We start from the raw sequence: 14,131 nt of genomic DNA on the forward strand, positions 1-14,131 counted from the left end.
TGTTGTGCTTATGTTATGTTATGCATTTCATGTGCGAGGCCCTATAGAGTGAAACAAACGTTCTTCGTATTGTCTGCCTTTCACTCTATGAGTGCATTTGTTTATGCAGTGGTTAGCGTAGCCACTACTCTTTTATCTGCCGATCACATAACCTAAATTTACTGAACGGATTCCTGCATGAATGGCTGCTCGGATTGTATTAGTCAGATATGTACCAATAGAAAATGTGAGCAAAATCTTAATTAAAAACTGTTTGCAGTGTGTAAGTAAAGTAAGTAAAAGTAAATATTTTTAATATAACTTTATATTCAAATAATTATAATGTAATTTTTTAAATTATATAAGAGATTATATTTTTATTAAAATTATTAAATTTTAGTAATAATTAAGCAATAGCTTAAAAATATTTAATCTATGAAGTTTATTTAAAGATTAGGTGATGTAATTCTTTGTGAATTTTATTTTTAATTATTTTATTTAAAAACTTCAATTTTCAGAAGTCACAATAGAAATCAGGGTGCAGTCCCATGGAGCGTATCATGGCTCTGGCAGACCAGCGCGATTTGCGACACGCGACGCGCGATTATCCAATAGGCGTTTACAATTTTTTGAAAAGACGTACGCCTATTGGATAATCGCGCGTCGCGTGTCGCAAATCGCGCTGGTCTGCCAGAGCCATCAGGCGTATCGCGGATTGTGCGTATCGAAAATCTGACCAATCGCGAACGTTCCACTGCTTCCGCTGTTCTTGGTTCGCTGCCGTTCTGCCGAAGTTATTCTTTAGCATATTCAATCGAGTGGATCAGAGCGGATTGAGGTTAACATAAAGAAAAATAGCAGTTTCTTGTAATTGATACAATTGAAACAATTATGAACAAAGAAAATATAAGTCCTGTGAGTAGCATATAGTATTTTGAAATATTATTTTCGTAATACTTATTAATACTTATTATAATATTTTAAGGTTAGTTTAGAATTTGACGAAGCATATTTTTGTTTAGTCTACACTGATTATTTCAGGTTAATATAAATACGGATATAAATATTGTATTATGAATTGCAAATTATAAATTGTTATCGGTATCAAAAGTCTTTTCTAACATCAAAATAACTACTTTTGTTCCTTGATGTTTATTATGTTTTTTTCCTTGCAGCCAATAAAGTTTGGAAATTGTAATTGAGTAATCAATGGCTTGTTACATGTTAGCCTGTTAGAGCATTCATGTTTTCGACATTATGATGAGGAAAAACATTTGCTACATGTTGACGACAATAATATTATGTTAGCGCATAAAGATTAATAATTTTACGATGTATTTCATGCTTGGTAAAAACGTAATTTATTCGTTTTAAACGTTTTATTAATAAAGCAATTGAAAGTAATATTGTTTTCGATTTCATTCTGCACCTGTTAAAGTCAAATGTTTTATTTACTTATACTAAATAAATTAATAAATTAAATAAAATTTACTTTATATATACTGTGAATATCTACTATTCTTCCGTCTGCTTTTGTTCCTACGGTCTCATGAAGCGGAATTTGCGTAAGCGGATCAGCGGTTCACCAATCACAAGACTGTTTGGATGAGAGAAATAACAAAATTCGTTTCGTGATTGAGCATCCGCTTAAGGCTACGGTCCACTTGACGCTACAAATGCTTCTAAGTATTTTTTGATTGGTCAATTTGTAAAATTCATTGTTCCGATTGGTTAATCAAACGCTTCGAAGCATTTGTAGCGTCAAGTGGACCGCAGCCTAATACGCTTACGCAAATTTCGCTTCATGGGACCGTAGGAACAAAACGTTCACGTACCGAAAGCACGTGAACTGTCCTAGTTTACAGCGAGCACTTGATACGCGTACTAACTAGTAATTTTCTATTAAATTATCTTAATTTCGGAAATAAATTTAAAAAATAATATATTAAGTTGATACAATATGAATCGAGATAATTAAATATATGTATTAAGTATACACGCGTTGTCGAGAGTAAGATAAATTAATAGAAAGTTACGAGTTAGTACGCGTATCAAGTGCTCGGTGTAAACTAGGCCACTAGGACATACTAGTGTGCAGAGTATCAGTTCCACATGAGTAGAGTGCTATATAAAGAGAGAAGCGACATTGATGTTCAAAGCTCTGATTGGTAATCTGATTGATACTTTATTGGCTAAGCGAGCAGCCATATTGTGACCACAGCTGTTTGCAGAATGATACGAATGGTGTTTGATGACGTTAGAACGGTCTCAAAATGGCGGTGAAGGACTCAATTGGATACTGAAGGTTGTGGTGGGGATTCAATGTCGCTTCTCTCTTTATATAGGACTTTACACATGAGACGTACTTTCCGAGACGCGTAAATTACAAAAACCAATCGTAAATTTGTTTAGCATTTCTGTTAGTGAGTACAAGAGAAACCCTAATCAGCAATTGGTTGCATTAGATACGCATTTCTTGAAAATCTGCGAAATACGCTTCATGTGAAAGAAGGCTTTTAAATGGCGTAACATAAGGCTTGTTTTCTATTCCTGCACTAGACTGCACTGAACCGTTCCTTCTTGCTTTCGCTAACTTTGAAACATCTATCTATTTCATTTTAAGTGTACACTTATTTAGAGAGTTTAGGAACAGAAAACAAACGAATATTTTAGGGCCACTTGCACCAACGCCGATTAACTTAATCGCTGATTAGTCTATCGGAATTGACCAATCGCATTTGTCGTTTTTACTTAACGACAAATACGATTGGTCAATTCCGATAGACTAATCAGCGATTAAGTTAATCGGCGTTGGTGCAAGTGGCCCTTAAAATAAAATAGATATATATTTGAAATTTAGTGAAAGCAAGAAGAAACGTTCCGTTGCAGTCTAGTGCATGATGTAAGAAGAAAGGTGAAACAAGTAACCAGATGCGCAGTAGACCATACTCTAGACCAATCAGAAGTGGGTCCAAATTTTGAGATTCAATATAGCTATGGCTCCGGTACTGAAGCGTATTTATACTTGCATTTATACGTGAATCGGAAATAATCGGTGAATCGGAGAAATTCAAAGCTACTTAAAAAAGGAAGAACGTGAAGGTAAAGTTGAGACTTTGTACATTAATGAAAATTGTGATAATTGTTATTTCAAATTTTTTAAACTTGAATGAGAAAAAATTTGGAAAATTATAAGAATGAGCTTATGTGTATGGCTAAATTGTTGTATTTCATGTTTATAACAACAGTGTTTATTGAAACAGTAATTTGTGTTAAAGATAATAAATTTCAAGTATTTTTACATTTTTATATTTATTTTTTTTTAACAACATCTACATTTTAAGTACGTGTGACTACGTATGATTATTTCGTATTCAAATTGCGCGGATATATATGGACCCAAATTTCATTGGCTCACCACATGGAGCCACGCCTTTTACCGCGCATCGAATCGCCGACGATGCGCGTTGTTTCACCTTGTTTCTTACATCATGGTCTAGTGCAGGAATAGAAAACAAGCCTATTGTTGAGAAACATAAATATTCATATCAGTAGATGAAATAACTATGTATGAAGAATCCTCGATCTACATTTCAATAAACAAACAATATTTTTTAATTGTTTTTTTAATAAAAATTTTTTTATATTTAATTTAATTATTATATTATATTGATATATATTTTCTAATTGCATTCTTATTTAAACAAATAACAGAAAAGTTATTCCAGATACTATTCTGCATTTGCAAAATTAGTAAAAAAAGAACTATAATTTTATATTTGTTTATATAAATACTGTGCTTTAATTATACATATTTCATTTTTTTGATAACGTATATTGACCTGATCTACCAGTTATACATATACACATATCAGTATAAAGTATTCACAGGTTTTAATTCGCAGCGATCACGAAGGTCAAGCAACTTTCACCGGAATCGCGAATTGGATGATCGCTTGGAAACTTTTAAAAAAATATTTTCAAGACTTTTGTAAAAAATGTTTTTTAAAATGTTACAAAAATATTGTTTTGTTCATTGGAATTATGTAGTCTAGTAATATTTATGTGAATATTTTAGAAAAATTCATAACATTGCAATATGTTGCTGGGATGTTTCAATGTAATATTTTAAAAAGCGGAAATCTTAACCCAGTTAGAAATAGTGCCTCGAAACGATGTCGTTTTGATGTAAAAAATGCAAGTCAAAAATTTTCGAAATTTTTATTAATTTCGATGGATTTTTAACTCCAATTTTGAGTAATTTTCAATTTTATTTGACATCGAAAGAGAAACGATATCGTTAGGAAGAGCTATTTTGATATTTTCCGAGAACATCCCGTCAAACACAAAAAAATAATTAATTTTTTCTTTTTAAAGAATTATTTCTGACTAGGTAAAATAATTGAAAAATCGAGATTGTTTCGATATTGGTTCGAGTTAGGATTATTGTTAAAAGTATTTTTTTTTATTTTTGTGTATTTAATCCTTAAACACATAAGTGGGTCTGAGAGACCCCATATAAAGTTTTAAACGCTTGCTATGTGAAGACGGAATGAGATAGGAGGTTCGGACTAAGACTTAAAAAAAGTTTGAAATCTCCTCTTTCGATTGATATGGTTGATCAACTTTTTTGGTCAACTAGAATTCGAACGGCACGGCAGCAAAGTTTTGTTAGGATCAATGCGACCCATATAGTGTGTAAGTAAAACTTTTTTTGTGAGTATTTTACATAAAAAAGCGGGACAAAATACGTTCGAACAGGTTGGTTTGCGAATGTTACTCGCATATACTTTGTTTAAAGTTGGAATACTATAAAATGCTGTAGAAAAAGGAGTTTTTCCGAAATATATCATGAAACACATCAATTTTCAATTTTAGACACGATTTAATCAAAAATACCTCATATTTGCCTTGTTACATAAGTACACTTTTTAATAGAAATGATAATGATATAATTTTTTTTTAAAGTCTGAATCTTTAGTTTTAAAACGCCGTATTTTAAAGTTCTTCAAAGATTTTTGTTGCAAAGATATGATTTTTTTTTTAAAGTAGATTTTTAGATGCCCAAAAATACCTCATATTCTCCATGTTACATAATTATACTTTTTAAAAAGAATGACTTTGCCAAATTTTTTTTTGAAAGTGTGACTCTTTAGCTTTAAAACGCCGTATTTGAAAGTCCTTAAATGTTTTTTGTTGCAAAGATATGATTTTTTGAAAAAAAAGTAGATTTTTGACCAATTTCTCATTTTTGCTTAATGGTTTTTCTTTTATAACTTCACAATGAATTATTTTTCGCCAATGTCGATTATGCAGTCACACTCCTGAGATGTCGAACTTTTGTTAAAAAAAAAAATCGTAGAAAAATATTGATTGTAATCAAAGATATAGCTTCTTAAAGTTGAAAAAGTCTCCCAGACCCAAAAATGTTTTTCCGTATTTTACAAGATCGGTGTGTTTAAGGGTTAAGATAATAACACTTTTGATTAAATTTATTTTTTCAAAAATTGTTTTATTTTTATCGCTTTATTAAAAATCGATTATTTGATTAAAATTATCTAATCGGAATACATATGCTTTGGTTAATTTGATCAAACACAGAAGGTATTTCATGCTGCAACAATTCTATTTCAAAATAAACATCAGAAAAAAAATATATAGTTTATAAACGTATGTAATAACTTTGGTATACAGAAAAGATAAAACTAGAAAAATCGGTTTGAGAAGAGACATCATTAGCTCTATTGCTGATAAAAATTTTTCTGAGATATACTTTTTATACGAATTACAGAACATTTTTCAAAAATATTAAGTAATTAAGTTTTTTCTTTAAATCTTTCATATATGCATAAATTCTGAAATATTCTAATGTTCTATAAAAAAACTGAGAAATTTTCTAAAAACTATAAAATATTAGAAAAATTTTGAAAAATTCTGGAAATGACTAAAAAATATCTAAAAATTTTGAAAATTATATTTAAAAATCTGAGACAAATTTATATACTCTGATAAAAACTTTTCTTGAAATTTTTCTAATTTTTTGTATAACACATTTTTTAGAATAGTTTTCAGATTTTTTAATGTAAACTTTAGAATATTTAAAAATACACATATATATGAAAATTTCGGAGAAAAAATATGAATTTCTCAATATTTCTAAAGTGTTCCAATTTATATAAAAATTCTGAAAAAAATTTCAGATAACTAATAAAATTATTGTTCAAATCAATGTCAAATGACGTCGATTCTATAAATTATTACATGCAAAAATCATTCTACTTTTCTTTCATGTAATAAATAATAAAAATAAACGATGAAAAAGTAGAAATGCAATTAGTTAATTTTCTTTTTGCATCATTATCGCATCGTCGAATCGATGTCGAATCGATATCGATTCGATCTTTAAACAAATTTTTCCAGAATATAAGATTATTTATTACATATGCATTCCAAAAATATTAAAAAATGTATGAAACTTCCATTATACACTTTACATATGCAACTTTTGGTTACTCGAAAATGTTATAATTTCGACGTAAGTTTTGAATCGATCTTAACGATGTCAAAACGACATTGTTTTGAGGAACTATTTCTGACTGGGAATGTTGCTGCAATCTTCCAGCAATGTTGCAGCAATGTTTTGCAATTAATATGCATTATTACAATGTTTCAATGAAATTATTCTGCAATGTTTCTGCAATTTCTTTGTGCTGTATGGGTTAAAAAAGACAAAATATGACAGAATAAAGTAAAAATATCTTGAAAAATAATTCTTGATTTTTCCATACCTTTATCTAATATTTTTATACGTAAAATGACTGCAAAGATCATTATATAAAAAAACTACACAATTTCATTAAAAAAAATAAAAATAATTTTCATGTTTTTGGCGCCTCTATACCTAGAAAAAAGCAACTTGACCAAAATACGTCCCCTTTGAAATTGTTTCATTTTCATTTGAAACAATTTTCTATATACATATTATCTATAATTTTGGAAAATTGGACTGTATTGATTAAAACAAAACACATTTATATAAATTATAAATTAATATTTATCATATATTTTATCTTATATAATATAATAATTTAATATACAATATACATCTAGCTTTTTAATATGTTAAGTAATCACTGCATTATTATGACATTTATTATTACTATTTATTATTACTATTATTTATTATTATATAATATTACAAAAGTTTAATATAGATGTTGTCTACATTAAAGAAATCAATTTATTTTCAAAAACATTTTTGAAATAATATAATAAAAACACTAAACGGAAGTACTCGAAGTCCTTTTATTGCTTCTTAGGTCATGAATAAAAGTTGACATGCGTCCCGACCCGTTGATAAGCACTTGAGCAGCAGGAGATACGGTAATGTCTCGTGCAGCCTAATCACTCCTGCGGCACTAGTACTTAGGAACAGGACAGGACTTAAATTTTCTTTCCACCGAAGTTTCAAAAATCACGTGTTCTGTAAATAAAATATATAAAATGTAACAAAAGATAAAACAGAAAATATTAATTAAAGTTAAAGACTTATAATTTTCAACTATAATTAATTGAAGGAAAGTTTAATTTTATTTGTCTATTACATTCTTCAAAAAATTATTATTTAATGTATTTGGTAAAATACATGCATCATAAGTATTATTCAATATTATACAATAATTATGTAATATAAAAAATAAAAAATAATTTTTAGTAATATTTAGTAACTTGATAGGACAAATCTCGAGTTATCTTTTTTATAAAATTTACTAACAAGATCATTCAAAGGCTTTTGAAATGCATATTATACACAAAATGTTTTGTCACTATCATTAACTGTTCTTACGATAATGAAGGAAACTTTATAAACTTATTTTGTAAAATAAAATAATAAAAAAAAAAGATATATGTTATGCATGCAATGTCCATGAATTGGATTTCCTCCGCCAATTATCTAATCTCATTGGATATTACCGGCAATATGGACTTATTAGGATTAATTAATATTCTTTCTCTCTCACTCTCTCTTTCTCTCTCTCTGGTCTTCCTTTTTGTTTTTATTTTTTCCTTCTTTTCTTTTCCTTTTAGAGATATGTGTACATAACTGCATGTCTGTAAAAGATAGAACAAGAAAGAGCAGAAAAGGAAAAAAGAACAAATATTTCCTCTTTTAGTACAAATTAAAGATTATAAAAAATTAACTATACAAAATTATAATTTTTATCACAAAATGCTTATAATTATTGTAATAATACAGTAATAAATAATATTTTTAGGTAAGAAAAATAATTTTTATAAAAAATTACAAAAGTAATTGCAAAATAAAATCGAAAATTTATCTCACCACAACTTCGCTGAAGGAAAATCTACAAAATTATTTAAAAATTTATCAACGGTTGTTATCAGTTGGACACCCAGTATACAGTGATGATGCAACGGCAGACGTACTCTATTAAAACAACCTCGAGAAATCATTAAAGTCACCCACTGTATTCTCCTTTCCCTCTCAATAGTATTCCTTCTTTCTTTCATCTTCATTCTTTCAGGACTACTGAAATATATTTAAATTTTTATGTTTAATTTAAAAAAAAAAAGAAAAAATCCTCATATAATTAAAAAAGTATAATAAACATATAATAATACGTCATTTTTTAAATAACATTAAATAATATATAAAAATAATAATAATGCACAAAATAATATTATATATTATATATTATATAGAAAATAAATATTTCGTATATATTAATTTTATAAAATTTATATCTTATACACATTTATTTATAATATTTGTACATATGTGCATGTTTGTGTGTTCTGGAAAAATTACTTATTTCTTTTTTGTTATGTGCTAAACTCGGATATCGTATATTGCAGAAAAATAAAATTAAATCAAAACTCATATTATTATAAAGATGAAAGAGCAAGGAAGTAAGAGTACAATTGAATCTTTGATTTCACTGCGTTCTGTATTTGGCGAGCGTGTTTTTCTCTTTTTATCAAACGTTCTATTCATCATTCAAAGCTTACCTAGAAATCATTCGAACATCGAGATTGCATAAGATGCAATAATGTAAAAATGCAAAATATATAAATTACAAAATAACTATGTTTGATGAAAAATAAGTAACTAATAATAAATAAATAATAAATAATTAAATAATAAATAAATAAATAAGTAATTATTAGTATTTAATAATAATATTTTGTCTAAAACAAAACAAAATACTGTATAATATAGACAATGTAAAATAATAACTATTAACTATTATATAAGTTATATAATAATATAACTTATAATATAACTAATAATAACTATATAATATAACTTAATAAATAATTGTGTGTGTGTGTGTGTGTGTGTGTGTGTGTGTGTGTGTGTGTATAAAATAATGTAAACGTTAATGAAGCAATGCATGCTGTGTTACTTTTTAACGTCGGTCGGATTAAACTAATCGTTCGCTAAAGAGGATTAGAGAAACCGCCATTGCAATTTCAGCTGCAACATCTACATACCAATATATACATACACACACACACACACACACAAAATAATAATTGTTTTATCGTCTCTGTTAATAAGAGACAGAATTGAAAACATCAAACAAAAAAAAATATAAAAAATATCACTAAACAAGATTAAAATTTTCATATTGAAACTTTACCCAGTCAGCACACAGATTCAAAAAAAATTAAAAAAGAATTCAGACTTATGTCATTAATTTACAGTTCATTTTGAGATGCAGAAAGCATTCTTTTTTTGAAAAGAGTTCTTTATGCATTTGAAAATGAATTTTGAATGATGACATAAGCCTGAATTCTTTTTGAATTCTCTGTACCAACTGGGTAATTTATCTCATTATTTTAATTAAATTAAATTTAATTTTAATGATATCGTATTATTTTAATATATAAAAAAACTTTTCTTATTTTTACTCATTTTTCCGTGGTTTTATCTGTTCAATAAAGGTTTTCGAACTTAATTTATTCAATAATAACGATACACCCTATAGACAGTACAGCTGACTTTTTTGGTGTTGGCGATTGTAAAGACACAAAGAAACAAGATATTACAAAAAAAAGAACATGCTCATCGTGGGATAAAACAAGAAAGAATAAAAGGGTTGAAGTTGTCATTGTCAATTAACGTTAATTTCTACTAATGTCAATGGCTCCTCTCGATGTTCGTCAAGTGCTGCATCTTCCTCCTTAATTTGAAAGTAACTCATTTTTACGAGAAGATATATACTATTTAAACATAGTCGGAAGATAACGATAGAAATGGAATAAAGTTTAAAACATACTGTTATATGCACCCTGTAAGAATACAATACTCCTAAAATATTATACGAATATTATTAAAAATTAAAATAATATATATTCAAATAATATTTTGAGAATACAATATTTTTTATAATATTATATTAATGTTATATGTCCGTTTTACATAATATTTGTGGTATATTATTTTAATATTTGTAAAATATTATGAAAATATTCTACAAATATTATTTTTGTTTAAAAATTAATGTGAATTATTATACATAAGATATTCAAAAACTTTATAATTATTACATTTAAAAGCTATAATATTTCCAATAATTTAAAATATTGAAATAAATAATATTATTTACTTCTAGTGTAATATTCATATAATGTAAGAGTGAACATATAACAATTTTTTATTAATATTAAACAATATTTCAGGAATATTATATTTAATATTTAAATAATATTGTGCATTTATACTGCTGTGGAACAATGATGATAGTAATGACGCTATGTATACTAAAAAAAATAGTAATTTATACTATCTTTTTAGTATATATAGCGTATTTACTAATTAATAGATCGATTAATTACTTAAATGACAATTTAAATCTGTAATGTGTCTTTTAAATTATCTCAATTTTTTAAATTAATTCTTAATAAGCTATACAATTCTTACTAATTCTAGTAAATGCTTTTACATTTTAAATTTCTGAAACGTTTAAAATACTTTAGTCTTTAAAATATCAATAATTAGATTAAAAAGACTTCATAAATATAATATTAATAATTTTATCTTGAATATTAATTTCTAATTAAACAATACTCATTCTACTTATTCTCAGTATTTTTTTGCAAAATGAATTATAATAAATCTAATGAACTGCGGAAGAAATAGTATAAATAATAGAATGTGTAATTTTTATTATTAATAATGATAATAATTATTAGAATAAAATTGAAATAAAATTATATAATTTTACATTTCATTTATTTGGTTTAATAATGTTACTAATGTATATTAGAAACACAAGTTAAATATAATAAATATTAGACAGGTGTTAATTGAAAAGTTAATAATGTTTTAGAAAAATGTTTTAGAAAAACGTTAACTTGAAAAGTAAAAGAAGGCAAACTTATTTGCTCATATTAATAAATGCATTTTAAAATATAATGTAATTTATAATATAATTAATTCATTGAACTCAACATTAATAATTAGAAAAAAATTACAAATTGTCGTGTACTCATTTTATTAACTCAACATTAACAAATATAAAAAAACTTTTTTATCAATATTTTGGTTTCTTTTCAATTTGTTTTCTCACAAAATATATTATTGATATTGTAACCCTACTCGTATCTTTCCTCTCTTATATCCTATACACTATACTATCGTATATGCAAGGTGAAGAAGTCATCGCGATAAGGAGCGAAGACCCATGAAGAAAGCAGAAGGCATTATATTTTCAGAATAATACAAAATATCTTCTAATTTTATTGCACTTCATGTAAAACTAAAGACTAATAAAAATTAAAGAACTATAACATTCTAAAGTGTTTTTAAATAATTATTAATTATCAAGCAATTTTATTAATTTGGTAATAAAAAAATAATTTAAGGAAAGTTAAAAATTGATTAAGAATAAAAAATAATAAAAAATAAATTATGAATTAAAAAAGAATTTTAACTTGATATTTACCTAAAATGCTTAAATCGAATAAAAATATCAATAACAATAGTCATAAAGAATCTACGATAATAGAAAAAAAACTTATCAATTTTAAAAATGTTAATTTAAATTTTTGTGAAGAAATTAGCGTCTCATTTAATTAGTGATTACTCTTTTTATATTCTAAGAAGGCATTCTTACTAAACAATCGCAGGAAATCGAAAAAGTAACCTTTAACCCTTTATCGCATCATGCGTATACGCAACTAATTTTGGTGTATTAAAAAAATTTTTACAGTTTAGAGACAGTATGTACATATCTTGCTCTATTATATATTTATATCTATTATTTAATAATTTTTAATCTAAAATTTTTATCGAGTTATTATTTCTTTATTTTTTGTATACGTTTAGACATTAATATATACACATATATATATATATATTGTATTGTATATTTTCGAGAATATTTTTTATCTTGTTAATATGCAAACAGATTTATAGATTTTTTCCATATAAATTTTGACAATGATTGTTAAAATATTAACGAAAGAACGGATAAAAATTTTCGTAAACGCATATTAATATGTAATACATATATGTGCGTGTAAGTAAATAAAATTTCAATAAATATGTTTTATACCTAACACAATTAATTATCACTCAAGATTTTGATATAAAGTAGAAAAATATTTTTTATTAGAATATAATTAAACTTTAAAAATTCAATTACAAGAAGTTACACTGGACAAAGGACTTTGCAACTTTTGCGTACAAGCAAAAAATTCTATGCAAGTATGCCAACTCTTTTAATAAAAACCAAACTTTTTTATCATTGTAAACTAACGTAACCAACTCCTCGCGTACATTCCTCACTCTGTTCGTTCACTAAATGTGCTGAATCGCAGCTTTATTCTCGCGCGTGTTTTACGGTTCTACGCGAATGAAATAAAAAAAAAAACTTCACTGACGAAGCACTCAGTGACTGAGCGCCGTGCACGCTTGATTAGACTTGATATAGTGGTGCACGCACGCACACAGCACAATTTGCCGCAACACGCACAGCGCAGCGACGCGACGACGACTGAGCGCTAAGTGCTGTTGATTGGCTTAATATAGTAGGACGCGCGAGCGCGCGGCGCAATTGGCTCCGCTGTGCGCGCGGGAAATGATTGGTCAATTTAATCCTAGAATGCGCGCCGCATTAAGCATTCAAACGGCGTTCAGTGCCTATTAACCAACTGCTCGGTGACGAGAAAAGAGACATCCACTGCTACCGTTGTTTTCTGATAACGTTCTCTGCTACCTTTTCCGTTATCCTTTTGACTTATTAATCTTCAGAATCTTTTTTTTTCTTCACAGTGAAAATAAGTTTTTAGTTTTTAAACAGAACCTTTCTGAGTTTTTACCCTCTTCTATCTCCCCCTCTCCCCTTCTTGTAATACATTTCTATAAAAAATGTAAGATAGACTAGTGATATGCATAACTGAACAGAAACAATTAAATAAGGTTCAATGAAATTAAAATAAAGGAAGAGAATACCAAAATAGAAATAATGTAAAAGAATGAAAGAGTAATATATTTTAATTTTTATGAACATTAATTTGATTTACAAATATTATATTTTAAATTTATATAAAATATTATTTATTATTAAGAATACTTATTATAAAAAATTAAAATTTTGTAGATTTTAATTTTTTTTACATTCTTAAACATTCTTTTTAATGCTAGTTACGCCACTGTTTTTTCCCCTACTTCCGTGGCTTCATCGTCGGTCACTTCGTGCCGCCATTTTTTTCTCCCACTCGTTCTGAGTCAATTTACCAATTGAAATCAGTGTCGGTCGCGGCACTGAATAGTCCGCCAACCGACGGCGAATGATCTTGTCCCTCCGTTCCCCTTCATCTATCTACAAGGGAACTGTTATCAAACTATTCACCGGTCCAGTAAGGTCCTCATTCAAATTCTGCGACAAGATTGCGCGTTCTCGTCGCGAGTTAAATCCCATAATCCCATTGATTGCTAAAACTGAAGTAAGAAAAAAATATGAGAAGCTTAAGAAATTTAATTCCAGAATTAAGAGAATATATTTTTGCTTTGGGTATTATTTTATACTTTCTCTTAGGAATCTTTTTTTGAAAAAAATATAACACACATTTGATACTTGATACATTTATTCTTTGATATTTAAATGTTTCTTTACAAATT

General features: G+C 27.2%; 1 long non-coding RNA gene across 1 annotated transcript; it reads right to left on the reverse strand.

Moving 5' to 3' along the window:
* Positions 1 to 7,015: 7,015 nt before the first annotated feature.
* On the reverse strand, positions 7,016 to 8,626 carry LOC113004431. The gene is made up of 2 exons (XR_003269033.2): positions 8,324 to 8,626; positions 7,016 to 8,091 (listed from the first exon to the last, which is right to left on the reverse strand). It is a non-coding gene; the product is annotated as an uncharacterized LOC113004431 (long non-coding RNA).
* Between the last annotated feature and the right edge of the window lie 5,505 nt (positions 8,627 to 14,131).

This window comes from Solenopsis invicta, chromosome 16 (assembly GCF_016802725.1).
Source record: "Solenopsis invicta isolate M01_SB chromosome 16, UNIL_Sinv_3.0, whole genome shotgun sequence".
Classification (NCBI taxonomy): Eukaryota; Metazoa; Arthropoda; class Insecta; order Hymenoptera; family Formicidae; genus Solenopsis; species Solenopsis invicta.